The sequence below is a fragment of the Ostrinia furnacalis genome, unplaced genomic scaffold (assembly GCF_004193835.3).
Source record: "Ostrinia furnacalis isolate ACB-3 unplaced genomic scaffold, ASM419383v2 OfSCF7420, whole genome shotgun sequence".
Classification (NCBI taxonomy): Eukaryota; Metazoa; Arthropoda; class Insecta; order Lepidoptera; family Crambidae; genus Ostrinia; species Ostrinia furnacalis.
In genome coordinates this window covers 313,921-327,792 of record NW_021137659.1, presented here as the reverse complement: position 1 = coordinate 327,792, position 13,872 = coordinate 313,921, and the positions used below count along the sequence as shown (strand labels likewise).

The 13,872-nt window shown below is 36.7% G+C and overlaps 1 long non-coding RNA gene and 1 other non-coding gene across 2 annotated transcripts; one reads left to right on the top strand and one right to left on the bottom strand.

Moving 5' to 3' along the window:
* Positions 1-4,198: 4,198 nt before the first annotated feature.
* Positions 4,199-4,271, bottom strand: TRNAA-GGC (transfer RNA alanine (anticodon GGC)). The gene has a single exon. It is a non-coding gene; the product is annotated as a tRNA-Ala (tRNA).
* Positions 4,272-12,165: 7,894 nt separating this feature from the next.
* Positions 12,166-13,211, top strand: LOC114364461 (uncharacterized). Its single transcript, XR_003656849.1, has 3 exons — positions 12,166-12,585; positions 12,693-12,922; positions 13,102-13,211. It is a non-coding gene; the product is annotated as an uncharacterized LOC114364461 (long non-coding RNA).
* The last annotated feature ends 661 nt before the right edge of the window (positions 13,212-13,872 follow it).

Genomic DNA, 13,872 nt, shown 5'->3' with positions numbered 1-13,872 from the left:
GAATGGGATTGTACTAGTACAATAATTTCTATTAATTTTCTAATAATTTTCTAGAAAAATAATTTCTTGTATGTAAATAATTCCCTGAATATTAGAAAAAACATCTATAGGACATGATACTTTTCTAGTTTTAAAAAGCTCTTTTTCAGCAATTTTGGTAATAATAGATGATTGGGAGAGTTGTAACAGAGCTCAGAGGAGAGTTCAACTCTCCTCGGTCTCCCTACTCGAATTTATTTAATGTCATTAAAGTAACATTGCACGCAACAATGTTTTTAAAAGCATAATCTATTTTATGATCATCATCACTTTCCATAATATCAGATCAGACGCAGGCAAAAAGCTTCCTCGTTGTGAATAATAAAATGCGCTATGATATAAGTTTTGGTAATTTGTGCCAGTGCAGCTGTGGGAAAAAGCAGGAGATTCATTAGATAATATTATTAATATGTAGTTAAATGCAAAACCTTTGCTCACCAATTAAGTTATGACTATTAGTATCTGACACTAAAACAAGCCAGATGACATATAAAATTGGGTGCTCATGTCGTAACACCGCATCGTGCGTTACTGCCATCACCCAACTGCATCTGATCACAACTCTATCTTCAAATCTCTTTACCTTATGTGAGAAGACATAGGGTTCTATTTCGCATAACTGGCAGTGACATAAAGTTGTCAAAAGTGACGTAACTGTACGCAATCGGCGTCATCGTCACGATTCCCCTTAACATTCGTCACGGTTCTGGGACTTGGAGCTAACCTTATTTGTTATGGTGGTTTAGATTTGTGATAGAGATTGGGGATTTGACCTATGACGTTTTGGAGATTAAGCTGTATTATTTGTGACGTACCTACTTACTTATTTGAGTAATTTAAGTTATGAGCTTCAAAGTCAATCTTGAGTAGCGAATTAGCAATCGAACACTGTTTATCTAAAAAATTAAACAAGACATTTTTAGAATCAAACCTAGAGTTTACTTAGTCATACAAAATGTTGTCTGTCAGTGATTTTTTGCCATTAAATGTAGTCTATGAGAGTCTTTGTTTAACTCTCATCACTTTAGCTCCAAAAACAAAGCCACTAAAATTGTTCAGCTGTTTAAGATTAAGGAGAATTATTTTTGTATTCTTATTTAAAGATTATCGTAGACCACTTATAATAACATCAATTAACGATACCCAGTTGAAAACTAACTCTGTTAGTTCAAATTGTGGGTTTTGTAATCGTTTACAAAACCCATTCAGCCACCCAGAGCCTAGCAATCGCTTAATCCATCAAGTAACATAAAACCACCATTCATTCCAGTTTTTGCTCGCATCCGAAGACAATGACGCAGGTTCGATTCCCGACCATAAATACTTCGGTAGTCGTGCAAGGTGCGGCAATGGTAAGACATCAAAGGCGGCGGCGTCCTTTGTACCCCCACCCCCCACTCCCCAGGAGGCTGTCAATATTTGCATACTAAAAGGGTAAATAGAGATAAAAGGGTCTAAGCGTTGATTGTTTTTTCGGTTAAAGTGACACTGATTTTGTGGGCTACTTAAGTTGTGTGTAAAGTGGGAAGTTATTTACTGTTTAAGTTGGAAGTGGGATGAATAAAATTAAGTATGGATCACCTTTGTGACGATTTTGTTATAATGACAGTAGTCTCACTATTTACAGACGTTAGGTGACTTAGGTGCCTTACGGTTTTAAGTTTATTCAGTTTTTGAAGCTGGAAACATGGAATTTTCGGATAGATCCAGTTTATTCTGTAACCTATTAATGACACCGTTTGATAGAGCTCATGAAGCACTTTCAGGATCAGTAACTAGTGTTTTGATATCTTGTACCTATACCTTGTCTACTTACTTTAGAAATAATCGAGTGAGATCACTTATCGTTTCCACCCTGTATAGAGCGCCATAAAGTTCATACATAAGGCAGGTATTTGACCGCAATCGCACCTGATGTTAAGTAAGATGCTGTCAAGGATGATAATATCTGCCCTATAAGTGCCTATTGCCTTGAAAAGACCCGTATTATGGTGTTCAGGGAAGACAGCAGGCAGTAAATTCCAGTCTCATGGCTTGCCGCGAACTGTATGTGCCCTCAATTCGTTTTAATATTCGAAGTCTAACAACAATGTTCGTTAACCACACCATATGGCCGTCTAATGGCATCCGAAACCGCAATTTACGGCGTCCGGCGTAAGCGCAACCCCGACGTGCCAATTACTAATTATTACCCGTTATTATTACAAAAAAAAGCACCCACAAATAAGGTTTTTTCGACCAAAATGAGCATCGCGTGCGGCGGGTTTTTTACGGTTTTTTAGAGGCCAATTGGAGTGCTTGAGAATTGTGGATGGTGTTTAACTGTATTGATCATGTACGCATAAGTTAATACGTGATCTTGGCTGTATTTTGAGTGTGTGATTAACGCCCGTATTCACAAACATTACTATGAGGTCTCACAGTGCACATGAACGCACGGGGTGACACACGAACCAATCACAGAGCTCTATTCAACGCTGTGTGCGTTCGCCGCTGCTTGTGAATACGGACGTTAATCACATTGCGGACTAGAACATAAGATGGCAAGTTTTCCCGCAGAATTTAATGGATATTTTATTATTTATTCATTTAATGAAGTGGCAATTAGTAGGTATTTATGGTATTTCACTTGCCTTTATCGTCGTCACATGTCATCATCACAAGTGTCACTTTTTGATCGAATCGAAAATCGAATCCGTCCATCTCTCAATATTTCAACTGTCACGTTTTTCCTCTTGTCTAGGGAGGCAGGTAGGTAATTGCAGGAGCGAGTAATTCGTAAATTATACCACTAATAAAAACGTCGTAGTGATAAGTAAACGTATATTGAATACCTACAGTTTCATTTACGTTAGCCTTAGGACATATTGTGATAACTCGAATTTTACCGAGTTACCATATCTACGTATATTAAAGTAGGGTATTCTTGGAGCACAATGTCAAGACACCCCTCTGTTCGTACGATTTCGGATTACCTGCTTATTGTCGTCAACACATTGTTTCACTTTGTTCCCGAATGGCACAAACTCAACAATAATAGCAACAAAGAACACCATTGTTGTTCGTTTTGTTCACTTTTCAGATAATCACGTAAGAAGTTAATTGTTTCATCTGTTAAATCCTGTATTCTTTTATTTCATGTGGTCATAACATTATGACCGGTGTTTAATTAAATAAATCGTCACAGGGATGCGACATTATGAAAATGAAATTCTATTTTCTGTATCTAGGTACGGACACTTGCTTAAAATAAACAAGTAGGTTTAAAATCCATCAACTAGAAATGATGTGAAAGAAAGATATACATTATTGCTATGGACATCACACAATGACAAAAATTGTTAACACAATATTCTAATTAAGTATAGGAATCATAATATTAAACGTTTTAGGACTTCAAACAAAAGGACAATGATATCAAAAAATCTAATAATAATAAAATAAGTGTGAAATATTAAATCACTATCAAGAAAATTAGCGTAACAGAGAAATCACCGTGAACAGGTGAACTTTCGGACCTACTTTTGCTGCAAAAACTTTGGAGTAGGCCAATGAAGATTGTTCAAAGACTTGATGCGACTTGTTGCAAGTCTGTGGCAGTTGCCCCTGACCTGAGACAGGAGACAGTTGCAGAAACAATTATGATTGTCTCCAAGAAAAAAGGTCTGTCAGTTATAAGAATTAATAGGTCGAAGGTAATTTGTGTTCGAAGATCGCCAACAAATGTCACTGCCGTAACAATACTTAGGGGTAATTGATAAGGTAATAATATAGATTATAGAGACCGTTCCAGGACGAATAGTGGAGTAATTATTTAGTTCTTTGTCAAATTGCGCTTTGTTTTGCGGAATTAACATGGCCGTAGGAACAATTGAAAGTTGAATGCGTTTCTTGTTCTTTTGTGTGGACTGTAACAGTCCTAGAAGTTATAGAACACTATTCAATTTCATTTGAATATCTTAAATTTAGGTCAATGGACAGTCACGTGACAGATTAAACAGCTAAGATTGAATTGAGTTTAATGTTTTCTAGTGTCACAATTCATGAGCATAAATAAGGTAGAACACTTTAAGCTCATACGAAACTTTATTAAAATTTCTTAGCGATTAGAGTCGCTTTTCAAACTAAATTTTAAATAAACAACTTGAATTAATCGAACTGCCTAAGGCGGGAATCGAACCCACGACATTTCGCTTGCCGAGCGACTGCTCTTCCAACTGAGCTACTTAGGCTGGGTTGCACCATCTTACTTTAACTTTGACAAACGACAAAAATCTGTCAAAACCCATACAAAAAGCACCGGTTATCGTTAAAGTTACGGTCAAAAATAGGTGGTGCAAATGGACCTTAGACTGCTGGATGAACTCGTCGAAAGTAATACGAAACGTTTTTGGAAAATGACGTATTCAATATCTTAAAGCAAAAATAAACTTAGGTAAAGTGTTCCTTCGGCATTATGGCAAAAGATTACCTAATTCATGTAATTTTTAAAAGTAGGTACTGATATATCCCTTAAAGGAAACGAATCTTTGAGTGGTAGAGACCGCAAACACACAGCGTGATATGAGCGACAGATTGCCAATGGGAGCTCAAAAATTATTTCTGTCGTGTATGTTCGTGTCATGTGGTTGATGTGGTCAATTTGGCATTGAAATTCTACCTACGAGTATTATCACTTTACTACACTATCCCCCTTATTAATAAAAGTTAGACTTTAGTTAAACTCTGGCTTAAGTTGTCATATAATATGGAAATGTCGTGGGCGGTGCACATAGCTCGTAGAGACGATAGCCATTAGGGCAGAAAAGTTCTCGAGTGGCGACCACGGGCTGGAAGACGTAGCATGGGCAGGCCTCCTACTAGGTGGACCGATGATCTGGTAAAGGTCGCGGGAAGAACCTGAATGTGGGCAGCGCAGGACCGTTCATAGTGGAAAGCCTTGGGGGAGGCCGTTGACCAGCAGTGGACGTCATTTGGCTGAAACGAACGAATGGAAATGTCATTTTAATCCAGAGTTCATCCTAGGTGTAACTTTTTATTAATAAGGGGGTATAAGTAAACTATAAGATAACCCTAGATTTGTATCCTAAATTGTATTAAACAATAAATTGAAAGCATTAAAACAGATCCACCATCACCATCCTCTCAACTACCCTCCACGAAATCCCATCAGTCTTCTCTATCAGCTCTTAAAGCCTAACACTAAAAACATAACCACAACTGTCATAACACCATTAAAGACCCGTTAAAGCCTATCATTTTTAACTCACGTACTGTTCAAAAAATCATACAATAATTTTGGAGTTACAGAAGCGGTTACCATAAACGTGAAACCCATTCATCTTAATGTGGTCGCAGTTGTATGGGACGGATGTTGAATTTTGTGTATTGTTGATCTCACGCGATTCCTAATTGGTTAAGTTAATCATTGGGTACCAAATAAGAGTTAAGGGTACACAATGCGAGTAATCTTTGGGTTTGAAAAAAGTTTAAGCATGAATATGATGTTGTCCCACCAGCGACAATGTCGGTTGTCACAGTCATGTACTTTATAATGCAGCAGTTTTTTTTATTTGTTCTAAATTCAAATTAAGATACATTTATGTAATAAAATTTTGAACATATTAACTTTCATGTTTTATTTTAAACAATAAATAAAAAAGTTTATAAGTCACACACACTCTCGGAGGGGTTCGGAGATATTGAGGCAAGCCTGTGTTCACGTCCAGTGTCCTGTGGCTGTGAATGATGATGAAAAATATTGTTATGAAAGAAAAAACTGTCAGTAGTTAAATCGCCCTAGGGTCTCTCATCTTCATATTTTGTAAAATTCTAAATTGTGAAAATTAAAAATTTTGCTGAAAAATCAAGCCACGCGAGCGGAGCCGCGGGCAAAACGTTAATAACACATAAACACTTTTCCAAAACACGGCCCGCACTCACCAGATACGTTTCATTCACAAATTACGGTAATTCCCAAAATCAAGTCAACATCCCTAAAAGCTACATACAGCACGTGAATACGGTAGGCTCTATGTACTAAGAAATAGAGGCGATTTTGCAATAAAAATGAATATTCTGATGTGCTGTCTTAATTTCTCAATACCTACACGCTGAGCTAAATTGCCCCAATTCACGTTTCCTTAAACGAGGTCGATCGAATCATATTTTTCGGTAATGAAGACAACCCTGTATAAACGATAATATACACAAAGGATTATGATTCTTATAAGTGTTGTAATAGAGTTCGAAATTGTATGTGGCAATTGTGAGGGTATGAAGATTTTCGTGTTGCGCTTATTAAATAGGCAGTGATTTGTTCAAACGGAATTATCGTATCCGATATTTCGGTTTTCGGATTAACTTGATTTGTGTTATTTTTGTACTTTATTGTTACATTATAGATTTTCCCGCAGCTTCACTCGCGTGAAATTCTGTTTGTCACAGATCGTTTTTTATTCTGATCTAAAAACAATAATACTGTAAAGTTTTATCAAAATCCGTCCAGTAGTTTTTGCGTGAAAGAGTAAAAAACATCCATTCATTCATTCTAACAAACTTTCGCGTTTATAATATTAGTATAGGATAAGTAGGATATCTACTTGATTTTATTCAGCTACAAAAGCAATGATTTCAATTACATTCGATTGCTAGTGCTTGGCTCGGCTTGACGACTTGTGATCGCAATGAACGACTTCCTTTAGAAGCCAAGAGTATGATCGCAACTAGTTTGTTTCCGCGGTTTTGCCTACGTGAATTTCAGTATTTTCAGCTAGTCACAGAAAGACCGACTTACTTTACACATGTCACTATAGTTTGACCAATTAACTCCACATCGTAAACATAATTAATATTCAAAGCTTTTTGCACAAAATTATTGCACAGTGGCGGACTTAATGCCGGGTGGCATTCTCTGCCAGTCAACTACAGTTTAAAGCAAGTCAGTTAAGTATAGGCCTAAAGAAAATTTCATCAAAATCCGTCCAGTATTTTTTGCGTGAAAGAGTAACAAATATCGATACATCCATTCTAACAAACTTTCACATTTATAATAATAGTGGATAGGATGAATAATACGTTAATTACATTTGTAGAGTCCACTATACACTTCCAGCATCTGTTTTCCATGTTTGACCATCTGAAGTTAATCATTAAATCGTCCACATCGCTCACTCCATAACCGTTTAATTGCCCACAACCCCATAAAGATCTTTATGATTTACCCTACCCGCAAGTAATCGCAAGATACCCCGAAAACAGGGAAAATAAACAAGAAAGTAGGGAAGTTTAGTGTTGCCAATAAAAGTATTTTGTCACCAGACAGTTGGAGGCTGAAGTTGTGTAGCAAATCATAGAAATGGTCACAAGTACAATTGCCTCCGAATAAAGTTGATAAATCGCTTGATAAAGATAATGCAGACCCTTGAACATGGATAAATGCGTGATGGAAGTGTCATGAACCGCCTCTATGGTCTAGTGGTAAGACCACCTGCTTCAGACGCAGAGGTCCCGGGTTCGATTCCCAGTGGCGGCAGATTTTTCTGTTCGGTTTGGTTGGTGGTAGGGCTTGTTCTAAGTCCGCCTTGCTAGCTACCACCATCTTACCTAAGTCTGTTGCCATAACAACAATGTTAACAGCATTGTTGTGTTCCGACAGTTAGAGGTAAGATAGCCAGTTCCTCCGTGGTTGAGGATTCCGGGTGAAGCTCGCTTCCACCTTCGGCCTGATCATCACTTACCATCAGGTGAGATACAGGTCAAGAGCTTCCTCGTTATGAATAAAAAAAAAATGAATGAACTTCTTACGTGAAATAGGCTAGGTTCCTAAAAAAAATTTTGGGCCGTCAATTTTTTATACAAAAAATATTGAACACGTATATTTTCATATGTTGATCATATAAGTAATTACGAAGTTATGGTGCGTTGAAGTTCTGCGTAACACTACACTCCTTGAAGTCATCTTCATTTGAACTTTAGCGCGCTCTATCTTTTTTAATTTTCATTAGTTTCAGAAAGTGATAAATACGTGGCGAGTATTTTTTGAAAAGTTAACTGACGAAATAATTCAAACTCTTGCTGTTTTATCCGGGAAACAACCCTATGTCATAGGATATTGCAATAATTAACTACTCTCTTTTAAACTTGTAATGGCTCCAAAATCATCATCAGGTCCACTACAAAAACACGACTCTACATTATCAGTAGGCAAATGTCTGTCTGTTCACAATAAACTCAAAAACTTCTAAAGGAATTTTCTTTCAGTTTTCACCAAAAGATAGAGTGATTCGTGAGGAAGGTTTAGGTGTGTATTATCAAGGAGAAAAACATAAGATAGTTTTTATCTAGGTATTTTAAGGAAAGACGCCATGATGAAGAGTATTTCTATGACAGGTCGATTTTCACGTGACTGAAACCGCGGGCAACACCTAGTTTCATCCAAATCGGTTTAGTGGATTAAGCTTAAAAGGTAACAGACAGAGTTACTTTCGCATTAGACACAGTTAATTTCGCTTCTGGTCTAGGGTGGAGGGCAAGTCAGATATTTTATGGTCGTTTGACTTAGCTCCTTCTTTAAAGCGACTGTGAACTTAAGGCTCCCCTTTCCCCCTCATCCCCTGGGTACGCCCATGATAGTTATGGATATGGATGAAAGCAGTGTCACATCTAGAAAATCTGCATCTTCGCTCGCCATAACACCCGAAGCAAACATTCGGTTAGCCCGAACCCTCGGCCTCCTGATTGCAATCAGCCTGATATAATTTGAACGTGATACGCGGACTCTGATTGTGACTCGATTTCACTTGATTATTTGCTATTCATCAGTTTGTTTGGTTACCTCATTAGAGCTCATTGGTATGATTATTTTGAGCAGAAAATAGCTCTTGTTTTGTGCTTCCCATTGATAGAGGTATTGAGTGATCGATGGTTTGTGATTTTCCTTCGATATTCGAACATAGGATGGAAATTATCTACTTCTTCCATGGGAGATGGATTAGAAAGAAAGAAGAAATAAAAATAATTGATTTGGTTTAAACACAGTTTAACAGAATATTAGATATTTGACACAAAAAAAATTAACCCAAATGGCACCTACACAGCGTTTGTCGTGCTCTACAGCTGGTATTCTGTAGGTATTAGAATTAAATAGTATAGATACTAGTATAATAATAATATACAAATGTAAGTAGCTGCATTATGGGGCGTCAACTTCCAACTGCCAATCTGAAAATTATCGGGGGAGGCCTATGTTCAGCAGTGGACGTCAAGAAGCTTCATTCTCCCTTAATTTTTAAGTTGTTCTTTATGTTACTTATGTATGTGCTGCTATATTCATATACTTGTCGCCTATGTTATGCTATGTAGGCACATAAATGCTTGCATCATGTCAACATAACATAAAAAATGTTCCTATGAATAATCATATTTTCCGACCATTAGAGCATTGCAGTGAGTATCGCAATGCAGCACATAGATTCAATTTATATAAATGGCATGTACGTAACTGCAATTTATAGTTTTATACCTTATCGGGCTGTAAGTACATTGCACAACACATATGGTGTCAGAACACCATGAAACATGGCGTCGGTAGGCACTACTGGATTTTATTCCACGGCCTCCGTCCTTTCATATAGGGTGTTCGTTTTTGATATGACAACTAGGAATAAAATAATCTTAAATTGTTCAAACGATTTTCACGCGAGCAAAGCTAGTACATATTTGTTTTCGGATAATATAGTTAATTCAAGCAATTAGGTAATGAAATTGAGGCTCACCAGTTTCGACCCCTTCTCGGAGTGTACTGAGGCACTAAGAAGGTCAGTGAGGTTTCTGCTGATTTATAAAATTTACCACGATTATATGAAAATAATAAAAATGTTCAATCAAACTATTGGCTTACGTATTTATATTTTGGAACGTATTTTCAGTTGGAATTTTGTGGAAATCCTTGGGGGAGGCCTTTGTCCAGCAGTGGACGTCTTTCGGCTGAAACGAACGAACGATTTTTATTTTTAATTTAAGCACATTGTAGGTACGAAGCCTAGAGCTTAGGCGTCTTCAATTCATCTGACGTGATCAGATCATCAATTCATGAGACATCAGTCATGATCTGACGATGTAAACTGAAAATGTCTTCAAGAAAACTTTTAGTTTTAGTAGTTAATAGAAACAGAAGAAAGAAAATATAAAGGAGAGGTGTGAATACCAAGCTGAAATAAGCTTTCGCCCTGTATGCCCACGTCGTAGATCTAGCCAATAATTCAAACTATGCGATTGCACTCGGAGGCCACCCCACCCACATAGACCACCACCAACTGAGCTATTTTCCCAGGGTGTCACTACCAACATGGAGCGATAGCAAAAACAGCGGAGTTGGTATAGTGATGTGCCTTGAACACCGTTTCGATAAGTACCTATATCTTTCACTTCGATAGGCATTCAATATCTTTAATGGATGATTTTGAAATCATTCAAAAAGTAAGTATAAGTACTGGACCTATGGCATATGTCATTTGGGTTGTCAAATGTAGGTTTTATTGAATTTCTATGAAAGTTTATGTCTCTGTAAGTAAATTGTACCCTAAATTACGCAAATAAAGATATTTGATTTGAATTGAACAATAAATTAGTAACAAACAGGACAACGGGAAAAAAGTTTGTCCAACGATTTCCGACTAGTGGTGTGCTGGTGGGCGACAACTGTTACTGGTGGAATACTTACACGACATTTAAAACATCATTAATCAAAAATCATCGATTTGCGTTATTGCTATGCTAGTAAGAGTAGGTTTAAAATTCCTATCATTCGGAATTCGGATGTCGTTCTACTCGAATGGGATATCGATAAATCGATGCTTTCTCGTAAAGTATCGATAACGTGGTACGTCTCTACATCCATTTCGCAGAACTTACAGTGGGAATGGGCGGGGCTTACATTACTAAAAAAGAGCAGTACACAGTAATACCACCGTTATACTTTATGAAATAAGACTGTGAATGAATAAATAATGGTTGTACATAACGGTCCTATATACAACAGTGAGGCCGTATAAATGAACTAAGAAGTTGCAGGCCTTTCTTTACACTTTCCATTGTAAATAAGCTTTATATACTTACCATACAATTGGCTGCTATTTTGAGATTTTGTTTCTCTACAATACATTGTTCTAAACTATATTTAGCATTGTTTTCTATTTATGTAAAAGACTAACAGTCCACTCAAAAGAAATAATGTATTTAAAAACATACCAAAAAATTAATCAAAGCAAAAAAAAGTATTAAACCTATTTTATCACAAGTAAAGTAAGAGATAATAAGTTAACCATTTAACAGTCTTAACATAATCATCATTGTTTTTGGACCTTAACGTAAGCGAATAAGGTTCAAAATATGGTGGGAACTATATTCCCACTGCCTTTTAAAGGCTTAATATGTGTGTGATTTTTAATTAAATATGTTCCAGTAACATTATCGTGCTTGCGTATCGAGTAGTGTTTATGTCATTCACTTTTTGCCATTATGTTGCGGTGTGTAATTTTGTAATAAAATGTATTACAGATGTATGGTCATGTACGTGACCATTCTGATTAGTGGCTATAGAGGTAATCAGCAAAGGACAATGTTCATTTCTGGCCTGGCGTGGACAAGCTGCTAATGAAAATATGAATTTGCCAAAAATTTTTAATTAATTTTTGAAGTATTCACATAATGTAACTTTGTATCAATTTGCCTTTATAAAAATCCAATTTAAATAGTACTTTATGTGATAATTACAACTTCCTGTCTTTAACACTCAATTCAGTGTTGCCAAAATGAATCTTATCGGTAAGAATCGATTCATATCGATTGTTTTTCGACTATGACAAGTAGTATTTTTTTTAAATACGTATTTATTAAAATGACATTTATAAAACCTTTTTAATATTCCAATAACACTACCAAAATATTTAAATAACTAAATGAAACCTTATTTCACACACACCTTATTATACACCTTATTTCGAGTCATCAAAAAATACAATCGATTTTTATATCGATTATTTTTATTCATCACCACATTATTAGCATGGCAACACTGAAAATATTGTCACAGCTGTTATCTGTCATTCGCTTTGTTTTGTATTTTTCATCGTGAGTGTTGTTTAGTTCTCAAAACCAAGTCTTTGCCAAAATAAAAGCAGAAGAGTGTTGTATAAGTTTCCCTTTTGACGACTTTATTTTTTTGACCATGGTCCTCGATGCTTCCCTTCCCGATGACCCTGGCATACTCTCGAACTACGAATCTCACTCAACCAATGACCAATGGCTCACTTTCGGACATCGAACCTTGCCTAAACGCCGACCACGGCTTACGTATGGACTCCGACCCGAGCCCCAATGTTAACCCCAGCCCGATTTTGGATAATGCAACCAGCAATTCCTCAATCTCATGAGGAACCTATGATATGTATCAATTGTATAGCTGACATGATGCAGAGGAGGCGACATAGCCTAGAGCTTATTAAGTTCAGTTGGTTATAATGTCAGTGGATGACTCCTCAGCTGGTAAGTTATTGAATGAGCGTGTGGACTTGTTGAATACCTTTTACAATGTATTTGATCAACTACCTTTACCGTAGATTACCATAATCCTAATAAACTTTTTTTTTTAGATTGATAACAGCAGTGTATGTTGTCACTCATGTTGGACCGTGGCCACGGTGTGGCTCTGCACCAATCAAGGACAAATAATATTTCAAATGAAGAAGCAACCACTAGCACTGGTCACAGTTAACGTGGATTATCTTTGTTACAAATACGTTCCATAGACTGCATATTAACACGGAAAGAGAATCACATATTCGAAAATAATATAATAATGGAACAGATTTCACCTCGTCAAGTAAGTTTTTTCATAATTATTTTCATTATATTTTATTAAAGACATTGGCTTGATATATTTGAACAGTGTATATTTTTTTCTATACAAATACGTCTTACTGATAGATAAAAATTGACATCATATCTCATCATCTTAAAGAATGAATTTGAATGATACCATAATTAATTTCTTTGTTTCAGCTGCGGGGATCTGACCAAATATGTCATCCCTGATGGCAGTGAGCTGATCGAGCTGCTACACATGCTGTGGAGCCCCAACAAACACATGATGGGACGAGGATTCATTTGCCCTTATATTGGCCGAATAACAGTAGGTTGCTGTGCTCATGTTATGACAATTTTGTGGTTTTTGAGCTGGGCAAGGTATCAGGAACATGTATTTCCACCTGCCTAGTTCCTAGACAATATTTTGTTGACCCATGAGTCAGATTAAAATAATAATAATAATAAAAAATGGTGTTTTGTTTTGCTTCTAACCTTTCTAGTCTTAAGCAAAAAAAAATTTTTTTAAGGACTTGGATACAAAATGATATTTATATTCTGTTTCTTACTGGTATAGACTACTTAATAAATAACAAATTACATGCTGTAATGTCTGTCCACCTCAGGCCAAAGGTCCCATACTAAGTGGGCATAACCCTTTCTTTAGTATAGTTATTGTTTTTGATTGCATAATCATGACTGTGATTGAGTTGTAATGACCCGAGACCCCGAGTAGTATTTTTATGAAGTCTACACACCAACTTGGAGGCACACTGTAGCAGACGAGGCGAAGTAAATCTGCAAGACCTGGAGCGAGATCAAACGCGAAGCTTAAGACTGAACACGATGGAGGACTGTGGTGGACCTCTGCCCCATCTAGGGGACATAGGACATTAAGTCAAGTCAAGTCACACATCAACATGAATCGTTGACTTTAAGGCTGGTTTTAGTGACACGCGGACTGTCAGT